At 39.7% G+C, this 18,038-nt stretch overlaps 1 protein-coding gene across 4 annotated transcripts in view; it reads right to left on the reverse strand.

The window, feature by feature from the left end:
- The window catches only part of KIF24 (kinesin family member 24), a 60,413-nt gene extending 42,548 nt beyond the window's left edge, over positions 1–17,865 (reverse strand). For 3 of the 4 annotated variants that reach the window (XM_032634337.1, XM_032634336.1, XM_032634333.1), the window contains exon 1: positions 17,673–17,785. The gene's annotated coding sequence lies outside the window, so the exon portion shown is untranslated. Of the gene's footprint in view, positions 1–17,672 lie in introns of all 4 variants that reach the window. The other variant, XM_032634338.1, reaches the window with a different exon arrangement.
- Between the last annotated feature and the right edge of the window lie 173 nt (positions 17,866–18,038).

The following is an 18,038-nucleotide window of genomic DNA, read 5'->3' on the forward strand; positions in this document are numbered from 1 at the left end:
CGGAGCAACTAAGCCCATGTGCCACAACTACTGAGCCTGTGCTCTAGAGTCCACCAGCCACAACTACAGAAGCCTGCGCGCCTAGAGCCCGTGCTCTGCAACAAGAGAAGGCACCGCAATGAGAAGCCCGTGCGCCGCAACGAAGAGTAGGCTCTGCTAGCCACAACTAAAGAAAGCCCGTGCGCAGCAATGAAGACCCAATGCAGTCAAAAATAAATAAATAAATAAATTTATTTATTAAAAAAATAATTCAGAGTTTTCAAAATTCTATTAGTTAGTTCTTGGTAAAGCTTTTCTGTTTTTCATTTTAATTTATACTTTATCTTCACTCTAGGAAAAACAGAGAAAGAGGTCAGGGCCAGGTAAAAGTGATGATTAAAGGACCTTGTGTTGGGACTTCCCTGGTGGCACAGTGGGTAAGACTCTGCACTCCCAATGAAAGGGGACCGGGTTCGATCCCTGGTCAAGGAACTAGATCCCACATGCCTGCCGCAACGAAGAGTTCGCATGCCACAACTAAGGAGTCCATGTGTTGCAACTAAGGAGCCCACAAGCCACAACTAAGGAGCCCGCCTGCCACAACTAAGACCCCATGCAACCAAATAAGTAATTTTTTTTTTTTAAAAAAAGGACCCTGTGTAATAAATGTTGGAGGAAATGCTACTTAGGCTAAAGAAAAGGCCAAAGGGGCTAATAAGTAACACATTCTAAACTCATCCTGCCCTTTTCCATTTGTGGTAGATTAAAAAAAAGAAAGTCACAAATTCTTTGCAGGTCCTTCCATCAAGAGATGGAATTTATTTCTCCTGTTGCATCTAGGCTGGCTATTTTTTAAAATTAATTAATTAATTTATTTATGGCTGTGCTGGGTCTTCGTTTCTGTGGGAGGGCTTTCTCTAGTTGTGGCAAGCAGGGGCCACTCTTCATCACGGTGCGTGGGCCTCTCACTGTCGCGGCCTCTCTTGTTGCGGAGCACAGGCTCCAGACGCGCAGGCTCAGTAATTGTGGCTCACGGACCCAGTTGCTCCGTGGCATGTGGGATCTTCCCAGACCGGGCTCGAATCCGTGTCCCCTGCATTGGCAGGCAGATTCTCAACCACTGCTCCACCAGGGAAGCCTCTAGGCTGGCTTTGTCACATGTTTTGGCCAATACAATGTGGTGGAAATGACACTATGTGACTTCCATGCCTAGTCCTCGAGAGTCCTTGCAGCTTCTACTGTTCTCTAGGGACTTTTCTGCTGTCATGTGAAGAAACCCAGCCAACAGCCATATTCAAAGCCAGACATATTAGAGAAGCCATCTGAGACTATTTAGCCCCAGTGGCGCCACCAGATGACAGCAGCCATATGATGGTCCCAGGTGAGACCAGAAATGTGAGCAAATAAAACAGTAATTGTTTCAAGCCACTAAGTTTTGGGGTAGTTTACTACACAGCAGTAGGTAACTGCAACACTGACAGCTTCTATGCCTTTTTAAATGCTGTATCTTTGCCTGAAATGTTCCCAACTCCCTCTGCCTACTAAAATGAGCCATGTCCATTCTTTCAAGAGAGCTCAATAGCTTCCCTTCACCTCCGTGAAGCCTTCTTTCTTATCTCAGCCTCTTCTACCATTTTACCACCAAGCACCCTACGCAGTAGTTAAACCAGGCCACCAATCAATCCCTTTACTACAGTGTCTTCTACCTGGAATACCTGTTTTTCCTTGGAAAAACCCTATTTACATTTTTCTTCTGTGAGGCATGCCCTAGCAAGAGATAACTGGTATTTACTCTGTGCTTCAGTAATAACAATAATAGCAGCTGGTATGTACTGAGTATTTATTATGTACTAAACATTGTTCTAAGCACTTTGTTAACCTCTAAACAATCCTATAAAATAAATGTGTGACCTTCAGCAAGTTACTTATTTAACATCTCTGAAACTCATTCTTCTCAACTGTAAAATGGAAATACAATAGTCCCCACAGTTTCTAGGGTTAGGATTCAATGAGAAAATACTTGTAATAATCCAAGTATTAATCAGCAATAATGCCCAGTATGTACGTAGTACCCAATAAGTGTTGGTAGCTATCACTACTGAGATTGTTATTTCTGTATTACTATTACTGTATTACTGCTACTCACCCAGAACCTAGAAAAGAATAAGCCTTCAATGTTTTGGTGTGTTTTAAGTTATTTCTAAAAAGTTATATTCCCTACTTGGCTCAGCCTAACCTAGGGGAAGAGGTTAAGTGCTATGCAGACTTCTCAATTTCCACAGGCTGTACAAGATCCTGTATTTCACATACTTATTCCCTCAGTGACATACCCAACATTTCCCAATTCAACTCTGATAATCAAGGCTTCTATTGCATCCCTTAATCAGTACCTTCAAGACCAACATATTTATATTGTGATGCTTGGATATCCCATAATATCACAGGAGGGGAAGATACCGGAGTTAGCAGTAATCTGGACATGCAGATTATAGCAGCCAACAGCATGCTTCTAAATAAACTGGCAGCATAGTACCTTTCTGAGCCCTATAGTTAGCCTATGTTCTTTTGTTTTAAAATTGGATATGCTTCCTATATATAAAATAGATAACTAATAAGGACCTACTGTATAGCACAGGGAACTCTACTCAATACTCTGTAATGACCTATATGGGAAAAGAATCTAAAAAAGAGTAGATATATGTGTAAGTATAACTGATTCACTTTGCTGTACAGTAGAAACTAACACAACATTGTAAATCAACTATACTCCAATAAAAATTTTTTTTTAATTAGATATGCTTCTTTGTACCACATTTCATTTCACAAAGGTCCAGCCCCTCTCTTCTTCTGGGATAATCATTGGAATCACTCCAGGAACTTTAAAAAATATAGATACCTGAGCCCATCCCAGATCCATAAGAAAACAAAACAAAAAAACCCTCCCAGATCTTGAGGGGGAACAGACATAAGAACACTGAAAAGGTTTCCCCAGGTGATTATGATTGTACTGCATTGATATATCTATCAAAATTACAAATGCAAATACACTGGCCTAGCAATTCCACTTCTAGGAACATATCCTATAGATACTACGTACAAGTATAAAATGACATAGGTACAAAATTATTCATTGCTGCACTTTATATAATAGCAAAGAAATGGAATAGAGACTGGTTAAATAAATTATGGTACTCCATTAAACATAATACTATGTAGCAACTATAAAGAATAAACTCTCAAAATATTACTGAAGTGAAAGAAATCTCGACAATATATTAAGCGACTAAAACAATGTACAGAACAGTTTGTATAGTAAAGGTATCATTTGTTAAAGAGAAAGAGATAATTGATCTATAATAGATCTATACATTCGCTTATCAGGCATAAAATATCTTTGACAGGATGCACAAGAAAGTAATAATACTGGTGTGGGGGGACTAGTTGGTGGAAGGTAAACATGGGAAGGAGACTACTTATGCCAATAAATGTGGTAGTTATTATTACCTTTCCTATTGTTATTTCTATTTCACTGCTGTCTCCATCACCCAGAGCAAGACCTAGAAGAGCTGTTTTGTAAATTGTGAAACTATGTAACTATATTACTGATTTTAAAAAATATATTTTTAATTTTATCTACTTCCCTTCTTCCCAATCTCCCCAAATTGATCTGATACAACTACTTGTTACTATTTTGGTGTTTTTCCCTCTAGCCTTTTTAAAAAATATATGGTTGATGTACAATATTATATTAGTTTCAAGTGTATGACATAATGATTTGACATTTGCATAAGTTATGAAATGACTACCATGATAAGTCCAGTAACCATCTATCCTCAAAGTTCTTACAATATTATTGACCATATTCCTTACGCTGTATACTATATCCCCATGACTACTTTATTATATAACCAGGTCTCTATCTCTCAGTCCCTTTCACTTATTTCGTCCACCTCCCCCCCACCTCCCAGCCTTTTTTTTAAGTGCACTATTTTTACACTGTATTAAACACTGTACTCATAACTATACTGAAATCTACTTTTCTATTTAATTTAAGCATTTTCATACCTGTTTGTTATAGCCATTAAAAACAATCCACACTATTATAATGTTTGCTGAATAGATGAATTACCCCAGGGAGATGTGATTTCTCTCTTCCAGCTATAGTGTTTTAATTGTAAAACTTACAGGGTATGTATTACAGACTTATATTTTTTATTTTTTAATTTATTGCCAGCCTTGTTCCAGAGACGATAAGGTGGCTCTGCCTTATACTATAGTGAGCTTTTTTTTTTTTATAGTGAGAATTCTTAAAGAGAAAAGGAATACGATCCCACCCAGCCTAGCACTGTGCTAGCAACAAATATTTGTCAAATGAACAGAATCTGCTTAGATAGGACACAGGACAAAAGGTTCTACCATTTCTACTTTTTACCTAAGGCAACTAAATGATTAAAAGACTCCATTAAGGGACTTCCGTGGCGGTCCAGTGGTTAAGACTTCACCTTCCAATGCAGGGGGTGTGGGTTTGATCCCTGCTTGGGGAGCTAAGATCCCACATGCCTCATGGCCAAAAAACCAAAACATAAAACAGAAGCAATATTGTAACAAATTCAATAAAGACTTTAAAAATGGTCCACATCAAAAAATATAAAGAATACTCCATTAAGCCCGCTTATGTGGCTATGGAGCCATTTTTTTTATTTCCTAACTCTCTACAAGACCCATCATCCAAGGTAATGGACACAATCTCAGAGTCCTTACAACCAAGAAGAGCCTAATATATACAATGTCTTTACCAATATCACCCTGAATACTTCATATAGGTCAAAGAAGCATTTTATATAGGGATTTCCCTTGTGGTGCAGTAGTTAAGAATCCGCCTGCCAATGCAGGGGACATGGGTTCGATCCCTGGTCCGGGAAGATCCCACATGCTGTGAAGCAACAAAGCCCATGTGTCCTGGAGCCCACGTGCCGCAACTACTGAAGCCAGCATGCCTAGAGCCCGTGCTCCACAATAGGAGAAGCCACCGCAATGAGAAGCCCTCACACCACAAGCTCGCCACAACTAGAGAAAGCCTGCGCACAGCAACAAAGACCCAACACAGCCAAAAATAAATAAATAAAAATAAATACCCTGTTAAAAAAAAAACACATTTTATATAACAAGGCCAATCCCGTTATTTCAGCTGATGGTCATACTACCTTAATGATCTGATGAAACTAAAATTTACTAAGTTTTATTTTATGCCAAGCGCTATGCTTAAGTACTTTACATAAACTATTTTATTTAGTCTGGTTATACCAGAATTCTATTTTAAAAACCCTGTTGGGGCTTCCCTGGTGGCACAGTGGTTAAGTGTCCTGTTTTGTGTTGGCTTAATCTGGCAACCCTATATTAGAATCAAGTTCCACATTTGGGGCAAAAATACTTCATAGGTGTTATCATGTGCTTCATAATACATCACATCAGAATACATACAAATGTCTGCAAACTGCAGACTGATTTACTTCATTGTAAAGTTCTCTCATCAACCAATCAATCCAATGGTTTCATCCTCTGTTGATCACTACCTGCCTCAATTATTTCACTGGGGTTGCAAAATGGTGATTTTCTGAATCTATCATTCTTTGTGGAATTTTCCTACAAAGAAAAACTTTCTGTCAACAACTAGGGCTCTTTGATTATCCAAAGTAGAGTTTGCACATGAAGGCGGGCATAAAAGTATTCTTTCTTTTAATTTCTAATTTTCAGAGTTAAGTTGTAGTAGTGCCCTAGTTATTTTGGATGGTGTCCAATGAGTTCTTTTGGGGTTTTGCTTTTGCTTTTTTTTGAGGGGGCGAGGCAGGTTCAAATTCATTATTAATTCATGGGTTTTATATATTTCATGTGTTTCTATCAATTGCCTTAGTCTTTGAGAGATTCATCTTGTATATTTCCTGGCCAAAACCTAAAATCAGCTTTCTTCCAAGAAACACATATCTCTGTTTTAGAAGTAGCTGCCCTTTGTCCCACATCCAGCTAAAGGTTACATATTCCTGGCAAGTCTTAAGCAGAGAGGGCCTGGGCATTAGGGAAAGAGGGGATAGAATAAGCACAACCACACCGGCCCTTCTCTTCCCTTTGGAGATCAGGAATAACGCTATACAGCTACAAGTAGCTAATCCAGGAAAGTCACTACTCACTTCATATTTGAGTCACTGAATAGTATTTCTAGATCAAGTTCTGACTTCAGTGTCAACCCCAAACAATTAGTTGTGGCTTCTGGGAGGCTTTATTAAGAAGGACATTGAGTCATTTACAATCACTAATAGAATACAGGATGAGAATTTGGGGGACTGGGGAGGGCAAGTCATTTCCATTTTATCTCTTGCAGCCCTCCCTACATACTGGAGTTAAGCATTTACAATTGACATCTTTGTCGCACTGTGACTATAAGGATGTCAATAGAGTTCCTCAACATAAAGGTGATAGGATATAATAACCACTAAGAAGCAGAATGACCGGACAATGGAATATAAATAAAAATTTTTAGTAAATTAAGTATTTCAAATATTTTAAGAAATCTGATTTCAAATGTCCCCTATTAATAGTTCATAAAAATTCAGATAAAAATGACAAAGGGGTAAAGAAAGAGTTAGAGGTCAAGATGGATGATTGTTGATTTTGTTTAGTATTGGAGAATTCCTATTATATTAGCTATAACTTTACTGGGTAACCTACAGCAGAAAGGGTAAATATGCAGCCTACAAATACACAACACAAATACCAATCTGTGCTGCTTCTCTCCCCTCCTGTACAAATGGTAAATAATCCAAATCTATTTCAATTTTTTCTTTCTTTCTTTCTTTTTTTGGCCGTGCCACACAGCATGCAGGATCTTAGTTCCCTGACCAGGGATGGAACCCATGTTCCCTGCAGTGGAAGCGCTAAGTCCTAACCACTGGACTGCCAGGGAATTCCCTCAATTCTTTCTTATTAAGCCCTGAAATAGCATCAAGATCCCCTTTTGGGTGTGTGTGCACAATAGGGTACAAATCCATGCGTTTTGACAGTTGAATACACCTGTGAAACCACCACCACAATTAAAATACAGAATATTTCCATCATCCTCAAAAGATTCCTCACGCCTCTTTGCATTCCATCCTTCCCTCTGCCCCTGGCCCTAGGCAACCACTGATCTGTATGATGTTTCTGCCATTATATATAAGTTTGCTTTTCTAAAAGTTTATATAAATGGAATTATACAATATATTCTTTTTTGTATCCGGGTTCTTTCACTTAGCATAATGATTATGAGATTCATCCATAATGCACGTATTACGCCCTCATTTTACTTAGGAGGAGAAAGACTGGAATGAATTGAGTTGCCTGCCCAAGGTAACACAGCTATCAAGTGACAGTTCTAAGATTCAAACTTAGGTCTTCTCATGGCTAGTCCCATGTTCTTTGCACTATTCCATGCTGCCTCCTTCAAAAGTAGCTGCAAAGACAGCTCCTTGCCAGCCCCCCTAACAGGCCCTCTATCTACCCTGCTCAACAGAGTGGCTGTCTCCTGCAGATCTGTGCTGCAGCATGGAATCTTTCACAGCTGCCACCACCTGGAAAATGCCCTGCAAATCAGCAAAATCCAATGGAGGCCAGATGGGCAGGTTTTTACATGTAGGGCCCACTCACGTTCAATGCCACTGGTATGCAGAGTGCTCCTTTGTGACAAACCCAGAGACTGCTAGGTCTCAGCTGTTGGGGTAACAATCAGAAATAGGGTCTTGGAAGAAATCCAGTTGGCAGAAATTCAAACTTTCTTATCCTGGTGGCAGAGAAGATAAACTGGAAGGGGAATACATGCAACTTTATACACAATTAAGGAAGTTTATTCAAATTCCAGGATGTGGATAAGATCCAACTATTTAACATGTCCCCTCAAATTTTCCATTCATCCACCTAAACTATGTAACTCTACCCACCTAAACTGCCTGAACCTGAATTTGGAATCAGATAACTCTCAGTCATTTAGCTGTGTAACCTTGGACAAAGTCACTTAGTTTCTCTGAGTTTTATTTCCCTCTCTCAAAGGATGTGATAAAATTATTTATGTAAAACTAGGGCTTCCCTGGTGGCGCAGTGGTTGAGAGTCCGCCTGCCAATACAGGGGACACGGGTTCGTGTCCCGGTCCGGGAAGATCCCACATGCCACTGAGCGGCTGGGCCCGTGAGCCATAGCCGCTGAGCCTGCGCGTCCAGAGCCTGTGCTCTGCAACGGGAGAGGCCACAACAGTGAGAGGTCCGCATACCGCAAAAAAAAAAAAAAAATTTATGTAAAACTAATTTTAAAATTGTAAAGTACTCCATAAGGATGGAGCTATGCTCTCTTATTCAGCACTGGATCACTGTGCCTGGCATGTAGGAAGTGTTGACTTATTAGAAACAAATAGATAAAACATATTAAAAGCTTTTAACACTATTAAAAGATGTTTTCTATTATTCGATTGATGAAAAGTTGAATACATAACAGAATCTAAAGGTAAGAAATCAGATATACTGAAGTAGATGTACTATACTTGCAAAATATACTGATTAATTAATAGTAATGCTATGTGTAGGCTTCTACTAATGTAATACTGTTTCATCGATGACAATTGTACAAATACTTTTCTCTCCTTCATTGGCATAAATAGTTGACAAAAGTGCCTGGTTACTATATACAATGTGCAAACACTTGATACAAATATAAGTCATGTGTATGTGTGGTCATTTTAATTGATTTTCTTTTAATCAACTTTACTGAGGTATAATTTACATATAACAAACTAGAACCATTTTAAGTGTACAGTTCCATAAGTTTTGACAAATATATAACCATGTAACCACCACATTAATCAAAATACAATCAAGACAGTCCCATCAGAAAAGTTCCTAAGGCCCCTTGGCAATCAACCCTCTCCTCCACCCCTGGTCCTAGGTAATCTTTGACTCGCCTTCTGTCGCTATAGGTGAGTTGTATTTTCTACAATTTGTCGTAAAATAAAATCATATAGTGTCATTGTTAGTTTAAATCTATTTAACATTTAGTGACTGAAAATTTTGTGATTTTCCTTTCTTAGGCCTTTGGAAAAAAGTTAAAATGATCATACTATTTACCGTAGCTCTTTTTTCACTGACCTAAATGACATCTGCTAATAAAGGAAAAAATTTCTTAAATCAGTCTAATTTAACTGAGAAAAACAAGTAGTGAAACAAATTTGAAGAAAATAACATAATCTACTGTTGCTTGTATAATTGTCAAGATTATTCAATATCTCTAATAAAGGTTTTTGATCACTATAAAAGTAGAAAACTTAAATCTAAGGTCTATATATTCCTTGCCAATCAGAAAAACGGGGGAAAATGGTCCAAGTTCTAAAGCATCCAAGCTATTTTTAGTTTCTCAAATTTATGTGACATTCCCAAAACTTCAATTATCAAAGAGGAAAAGGAAAAAAAGGGTCAATAAATCCCTCTAGGACATCATTAAACTTTAATAACTTTACTGAGATATAATTCACATACCATAACACTCACCCATTTAAAGTGTACAATTCAATAGTTTTTAGTATATTCACAAGGTTGTGCAACCATCACCACAATCCAATTTTAGAACACTTTTATCACTCCAAAAAGAAACACTGTACCATTAAATTCTAGATGTTACACTAGTAACTAACAGAAAAAAGTGCTTTTCCTAAAACATTCACTTCTATAATTATCAAAAACAAAATTAACCATGGAAGAAATTGAGAAAATGTATTGAAGTTTTCTGGGGAAATGTGAGCTGTGGTCAAGAGCTATTAAGAATGCACAGGCTGAGTTATTTTTTACACTCTTCTAGCACAGAATGAAAATTTCAAGAGCTTCAGTTGAATAAATTAGAAGGGCATACCAAACATGTTCTAGGTGGGTGTGATGCCAATAGTTTTCAAGAAGTAATTCAGTATAAGTCTAATAATGCATAAACCAAAGCCAATTTCATTCTATGAAGAATCTTAGGAACTCTACCCTTACTTATTTTATTTTAATTATTATTATTTTTTTTTTTTGCGGTACGCGGGCCTCTCACTGTTGTGGCCTCTCCCGTTGTGGAGCACAGGCTCCGGATGCGCAGGCTCAGCGGCCATGGCCCACAGGCCCAGCCGCCCCGTGGCACGTGGGATCCTCCCGGACCGGGGCACGAACCCGCGTCCCCTGCATCGGCAGGAGGACTCCCAACCACTGCGCCACCAGGGAAGCCCCCTTACTTATTTTAAATAAAATAAACCAGCCTGTTTAAAAAAAGAAAAAAAAGTCTAACTCGTTTGTACATGGATTTCATAGTATCAAATAATCTTTGTTATTTTTATAATGGTTAATTAAATAATTCCTCTTTAAAGGTGTTTATTTTTGTTACAAAAATACAATGAAGAGGAAAGTAAAATGTGGCTTTGGGTAACATTTATAGTAGAAAAAAACAAAAGTTGAAAGCATCTGTGTGTCACAGCCTTTTTAAAAGAAAAATATTCAAAGTTATTTCAGAAATAATTCATGTTCCCAAGTTTAAAAAATCCTCTCCGTTCAACAATAAAATTTCAAATTATTTATGCTGAGCAACCCTGGAAACTAAAAGTTCACAGATGCCAGAAATATCCTGATCATTTGTGAGGTAATTAAAAAAACCACACAGTAAACAGAACTTAAATGTAATTAATCTTACATCAAACCTGACAAATAAAACTTACAAAGTTCTTTAAATGACCATTAAATTTTAAAATAAATATTTCTGCATGGAAAAGCATTTAAAAGGCATTTTTAACAAGTTATTTATAATGTAACTGTAAAAGTGTAATATTTATTTCTAAATATGATTCTATTATGTTAGAGGAAAAGTTCTTAATGGCAGAGAACATATGGTTGCCTAGAAAGAAAATAAGGGGCAGTGAGGCAGGTTATCTTCACTAAGGGGAAAAAGGTGTGGAAGGAGAGAATACAATAAATTAGAGAAGGCAGAGAGTTATGGAGAACTCTCAGAGTAAAGGATCATGGAGCTAAATCAGAAACACTGAAAAACAGTTTGGCATTATCTTACCAAGTTGAGTGTTCATACAGTATACAACCAAGCAACTCAACTCCTAGGTATATACCTCAGAAAAGCTTCTGCATGTGTGCTTCAGGAGGCACATACAAAAAAGTTCACAAAGGGCTTCCCTGGTGGCGCAGTGGTTGAGAGCCCGCCTTCCGATGCAGGGGACACGGGTTCGTGCTCCGGTCCTGGAAGATCCCACATGCCGCGGAGCGCCTGGGCCCGTGAGCCATGGCCGCTGAGGCTGCGCTCCGCAACGGGAGAGGCCACAACAGTGAGAGGCCCGCGTACCGCAAAAAAAAAAAAAAAAATCCAGTTTCTGCTTTTCTTGAAAATTAAAGATACAGTTACATTGAGCCTACAAGATAAAGCAACAACGGATCAAAATTGAGTTATGGCTGATCTCTTTAGAAGAGCATATACTATCCATATGCCATGGTCCCCTGCTCCCGGTTCCTTTATACCCACCAACTTTATTTATTTACTTTAATTGGTTAGCCCTGTGGGCATCAGAGTTTGAGAACTAGGATTTGATCCAACACCTTCATTTTATGTGGTAACTGAGGCTCTGAATGATTAAGTGACTTGCCTAAGGTTACACAGCTTTGATACGCTAAACCTCAGTGGCCTTTTCGAACACCTTACTATTTTCCACTTTCTACTTCCTCAATTATACATGTTTTAAATGAATATACTGCTCCTGAAAGTAAGGGACTACACGGGAAGGTCAGCAGGCATTAGAACATATTATACGCTCTCATTAATACAGAGGTAGTATGAAATACAAGGACTAAAATAGCTTCTGATTGCCAAGAAATATTTCTTCAACTGAGTTCCCCTAAACTGTGACAAGGACCACTTAAAAAAATAGGGCTTCCCTGGTGGCACAGTGGTTGAGAATCTGCCTGCCAATGCAGGGAACACGCGTTCGAGCCCTGGTCTGGGAAGATCCCACATGCCGCGGAGCAACTAGGCCCGTGAGCCACAACTACTGAGCCTGTGCGTCTGGAGCCTGTGCTCTGCAACAAGAGAGGCCGCGACAGTGAGAGGCCTGCACACCGCGATGAAAAGTGGCCCCCCTTGCCGCAACTAGAGAAAGCCCTCGCACAGAAACCAAGACCCAAAACAGCCAAAAATAAATAAATAGGGCTTCCCTGGTAGCGCAGTGGTTGAGAGTCTGCCCGCCGATGCAGGGGACACGGGTTCGTGCCCCAGTCCGGGAAGATCCCACATGCCACGGAGCGGCTAGGCCCGTGAGCCATGGCCGCTGAGCCTGCGCGTCTGGAGCCTGTGCTCCGCAACGGGAGAGGCCACAACAGTGAGAGGCCGGCGTACCGCAAAATTAACTAATTATTCAAAATATACATATATAACAACTTTATTGAGATATAGTTCACATACCATAGAATTCACCCATTTAAAGTGAATTCAATGGCTTTTAATACATTTACATACTAAACCCCCAACCCATCCAGCCCTAGGCAACCACTAATGATCACTTTTTTAAAAAGTCACCGAACCCACTGCAACCATTAGTAACAGATACAATACAAACCCAACATTCTCAATGAATTTGCATTAAGATGTTTGTGTACCCCACATTAGGCATAAGACCCCTAATTAAGAACACAAGAAATGCAATCTTATCAGTGAGAGATTAAAAGGTGGATAATACAGTATACACTTTTCCTCCAACAAGGGAATTAAGTTATTTCAAACTCTAAGGATTATTCTATCTATAGACCACTGGTCTTAAAAGAAGACAAGGGATACTAGACAGCTGCTTAAAACAACAGCTGCAAAGAATGAGAATATATAATACCTAATGTAATTCTTAAGGCTGGATGTGAATTTGGGGATACAAATCATGTGAGTTATACCCAAAAGTAGTTTTTGAAAGATTGTTTCTTTTTGTAACTGAAAAACAAGCTTCACCTTTGTTTATGGTTAAGTAGCTAATGTTTTGCAATTACTGCAATTCCTTTCAAGAGCCCCACTATGACATTTAAAAATTTCTAAGTCTGGTGCAAAACACGGGAGCAATCACCTAAAAATAAGCATAACAAAATTGTTGAACCCAGTTATCTTAAAACAGTTCAAGTAATACCTCTCTAAATATAGAGGTTTAATTTTGAAAGAATTCCCAGGAACAGGTGGTAACCAATATTGGGTTTAAACTCAGTGTTTTATTTTTTAAATCTTGGTCTAATCCAATTGCAGAAGTTGTCATTTTCAGATTTTCTGCCATTTTGCAGTTATAAAATACTTTCAACAAAATATATCTCACATGTTTAATTGGAAAAATAATGATTACAATCAGTTTTTATAAATTATTAAGATGACAGAGATGCTTTTACTCAGGGTTACATCCTCTTGGGAACCGTTGCCACAACGGCACCAGAAATTATTTCTAAAGGAGTGATGCTGAGAAAGCAAAGAACGATTAAAACAACAATTCCATTCACTGGGATCTAAATTATTAATACATAATTAATTATGCTACCTGATTAATCTTCCAAGACTTTTTGTGAGAGATGGACGTTGTCATCACCTCACTTTATACAAATGAAGAAACAAAGGCATAATTTATTAAAAACAACTACATGAATTTGTTTTTGAAAGTGATTAGATATCTATTTGTTGGCTACATAATTCTATACCACTAGTTTTAACCAATCAAATCTCAGCATAAGCAGGTAACTTAAAAGATTATAAGAGGGCTTCCCTGGTGGCGCAGTGGTTGAGAGTCCGCCTGCCGATGCAGGGGACACGGGTTCGTGCCCCGGACCGGAAAGATTCCACATGCCGCGGAGCGGCTGGGCCCATAAGCCATGGCCGCTGAGCCTGCGCGTCCGGAGCCTGTACTCCACAACAGGAGAGGCCACAACAGTGAGAGGCCCGCGTACCGCAAAAAAAAAAAAAAAAAAAGGCTATAAGAGACACAGTACTGCTCCTCATTGCTTGTGAAATCTCAACTAGTCTTTTTGGCCTGGATATTGTGCAATGTTATTGAGTACTTTCGGAATTCCAGTGTAACTTTAGTTCACTTCACAATAAAACTAACAATCTTACAGTTGTCTTGCAGCAAAAACATGCAGGTATCACTATCAAAATGTCCCCATGATTGAGCATCTGAACTACTTGTCAATGACCAAACTCATTAACTCCCCACAAAATCTGTTCCTCCATCTCTTTGTTCCTTGGGGAAGTGAGGGCTGAGGTAGGGGAAGTGAGGGCTGAGGTAGGGGAAGTGACAAAATACCATCTATCCAGTCACTCAGAGCTAAACTGGGAAGCATCCTTAGACTCCTCCTTCTCCTTTAATCCCAAATCTGATCAACAGGTCCAGTCAATTTAATCCTAAATATCTGTCAGATTTCCTCTTTGCTATCCTCATTCCTACTACCACAGCCCTGGTGGTTCCGCCTCAGATGGTAGTTCACCTAGATCATTACATGTCTCTTAACCGTTCTCCCTGCCTCCAGTTTTGCCCCCTCCAAACCATCCTCCACACTACAGAACCAGGTCATTGTTTTGAAAGCACAGTTATGACCATGCTGCTCCCTTATTTAAAACCTTTCAGTGGCATCCTGTCACCTATCTAAAGGACAAAATCCAAGCTCCTTAGCATGTCCTACAAAGCCTTCTACAGTCTAGCCCATTCCTCTCTCTCCCACCTACTCTTCAGTTTAGTCAGCTTATTATCTCTGTGCATTTATTCACATTGTGCTCTTAAATGGTCTCCTCCAACTCTCATCAAACCTCACTTTACCTGTCTACCTCTTACCCATTGATTAAAACATAAATGAGTTCTTTTCTGGTCTCCCCAGATGTGGCTGGATTTCCCTTCTATGTTCGTATCATACCTTTTGCATATCTCTATCATTGCAGTTACATTCTGTAATAATTATCTATGAGTATGTCTATTTCCTCCATTAGAATATGATCTTGTGGTCAAGGAATGTGTCTTATTGATCTTTTTATCCCTGGAATCTAAAACAATGTCTGGGAATAATAAACATTCCATAATTATTTAACGAATAAATATCCCTACACTATTTTTAGAACTATACAAAAGATTTTGATACCATTTGCAGTCACAGGTGATAGAAACTTTTGTATCAGGGTAGTTTGATTATTCAAGAAAACTAAAGCAGAGTTGGTGGTGCCCTGACTCACTGCCCCTGAGCAAAAAAATGAAGGAAGTTTCTATCACTCAAACGAATTGCTATGGGCACAGCTATGGTCACAGTTACAACAAAAACCTTTCATCCAGTCATTCAAGAAATAGCTTGAGGGACTTTTAATGAGCTGGGCCCTTTCTAGATGTTGAGGAACAAAACAGATAAGGTCACTGCCCTCAAGGTGCTATTATTCTAATGGAAGGAGATAATCAATAATCAAATAAGCAAGATAACTTCTGATGGTGATAAACGTGTTTCTCTGAGTTCTGGGAGCTACTGTAGCAAATTAATCAAACCTGAGGAGGGGGACGTGGGAACCTCCAATTTGTAGCCAAATCTGAGAGAAGTTGTGGGTATCTGGGGACCTAACTACTTGTGATTGGCATCTGAAGTGGTATGGGAGCAGTCTTGTGGGACTAAGCCCTTAACCTCTGGGACCTGACACTATCTCCAGGTAAACTGTTAGATTGAGTTAAACCGTAGGACACCCAGCTGGTGTCACAGAGAATTGTGGGGACCCCACATATTTGGTTTTTCCCTACACAGGAAAAAGAAAAACTTGTGGAAAACTGAATTTTTCCAGTACGAACGGTACCTATTAGTTTATGCCTATGGAAAAGTGTTCTTGTTTAATAGGATATGAACATCAAAATCCTTGAGATGATATCTCGGAAAGTATACAATGACCACAACACTCGAAGTACAAGAAGTAGAACTCTATTACTCATTTAACAAAATCTGTTGAGGACCTACTCTGAACAAATTATGAATAGGTTTGCTGAGCCAGCGCAGGAAACTGGATTAATTCATCAATTAAACTGGAGGGATCTGAGAAGAGTGGTTCAATCAACCCCTCACTTTACAAACAAAACTGCAGCCCAGAGGAAGAAACTGCTGTTCCTCCTAAACTGGAAGATGAGAGAATCAAGCCCTAGTTTGCCCCCAAGGACATACTATGAATAGCTAAAGATTTTCATTAACAATATAAACCAACAGTTTTTAATGAAATGTTATGTGGGCAGTAGATTAATGTATTATGCTAAGAAAAATGTAATATTTATGTAAAGCCCTTGATATGATATAGTGCTTTGCACAGGGTAGATGCTCAATAATGGTAGCTATTACTTCCAGCTATATGGTCTTTGGAAGGCTGAGTGCATGATGTCTACCTGGCATCAACCGCTTGACTAAATTGATAATAGAGCCACATGACTTCTAATCTAATTCAAACATTTGATTTTCCACATGGAAAACGTGAAATCTAAAAGGGCTAAATGACCTGCAAAGCCAGCCACAGTGAGAGAGACAGAGCCAAGACCAAACCCTGAATCCCCAGTCCGGGTTCCATTACATGCCACAGGTCTAAAGTTTAGCTATAAGGTTATGTTCAAACTTTTATAAGAAGGTAATAAGAACAGAGCTGCTATACCTGACTTTTTTCAATCCTTTCATTAAAGTCATCATTGAGCTATGATTTTGATATAAGAATCAACAAAGCATATTGGGAATATATAGCCTTAGGAGTTAACAACGAAACAACAGTCTTGGTAATGCAGTTCTATCACGGACACCTGATAAATGGATAGGCTACCGGAGCAGCTGTTATATGTGCCGAAGTACAGAGACTACAAGCAGAACAAAAATACAAGAGAGAAAACACTTAAAATGTGACAACAGCTGTGGGTCATTAAGAAATTGAGATCAAGTCTTTTGGCATACAGCAACAACAGAATGGTTTGTTTTAAGCAAAGACCAACCGGGAGTCTAATAAAAACACTGGGAGACCCAGACTAAAAGCCACAATGCGGGAAGAGTTGTAGTAAGCAATCCAAAAGTTTTCCCTTTCACGAAGAGTGGAAAGCCCAACCGTAAACTTTCAGGTCCTTTTGCATATGAGATCAGGATGCCCTCCCCCTTCCCCCATAAAGATAAAAAATAATCTCTGTATGGGAGGGAAAAAGGGGCAGGGCATAGAGGGGAATCCAATTTATTTGTGGTGAATTAAATTCAACTCAACAAATATTTCCTGAAAAACCTACTATGTGTAAAACATTGTGAAAGATGCTTGCCTTGCCTCAAAGACCTCAGAATTATATGGTAGAAGGGAAGAGAATGGGGTTCACGGAAGTACCCAAGGAGGAACAGAAGCTCTCTAAGAGAGGTTCCAGTCAGGGCTATAGGTTCAAAGGGGTAAAGAGGACTTCGAGACTCAGAAAAGGTTTCACGGGAGAAGTGAGGGAGAGGGTAGGCGAGTGGGTGAACGTTTGGACCATCGGGAGAGGTCAACTCCCGGTTCCCTCCCAACTGCCCGCCTCCTCACGCGCTTGGCGGGCGCCCTGCGCACCCTCTCCCGCGGGGCAGGCAGCAAGGCTCCCGAGCAGCCCACCCCGCCCCGGTTCTCCCCCGCCATTTCTCACCTCGGAGGCTTCCAAATTCCTCCTCGATCAACCGTGTCTGAAGACAGGAGAAAAAGCTGACAGCAAAGAGCCCCAAGGCGGGCGACCGAGGCGTGCTGTCAGCTCACTAGCTTGAGCCTGCCGCCAGGCCGCACCCCCATGGTAACGCCGCCAAGCGCCGGTTCGAACGCCCGCGCCGACGCCAGCGCGCTGGCAGTCCAGCACCGTTCACCAATGGGCATCCAGGGAACGCGTGGACGTGAGCCGCCTTCTCTTCTAGAAGACCAATCAGGGAACTAATAAAACGGTGGGCGTATCTCTCAATTTCAGTCTTTCGGTCTTTCAACCAATTACTCCACTTAAGTGAAGATCTCGCGATGTTCTGAG

Source organism: Phocoena sinus, chromosome 6 (genome assembly GCF_008692025.1).
Source record: "Phocoena sinus isolate mPhoSin1 chromosome 6, mPhoSin1.pri, whole genome shotgun sequence".
NCBI lineage: Eukaryota > Metazoa > Chordata > Mammalia > Artiodactyla > Phocoenidae > Phocoena > Phocoena sinus.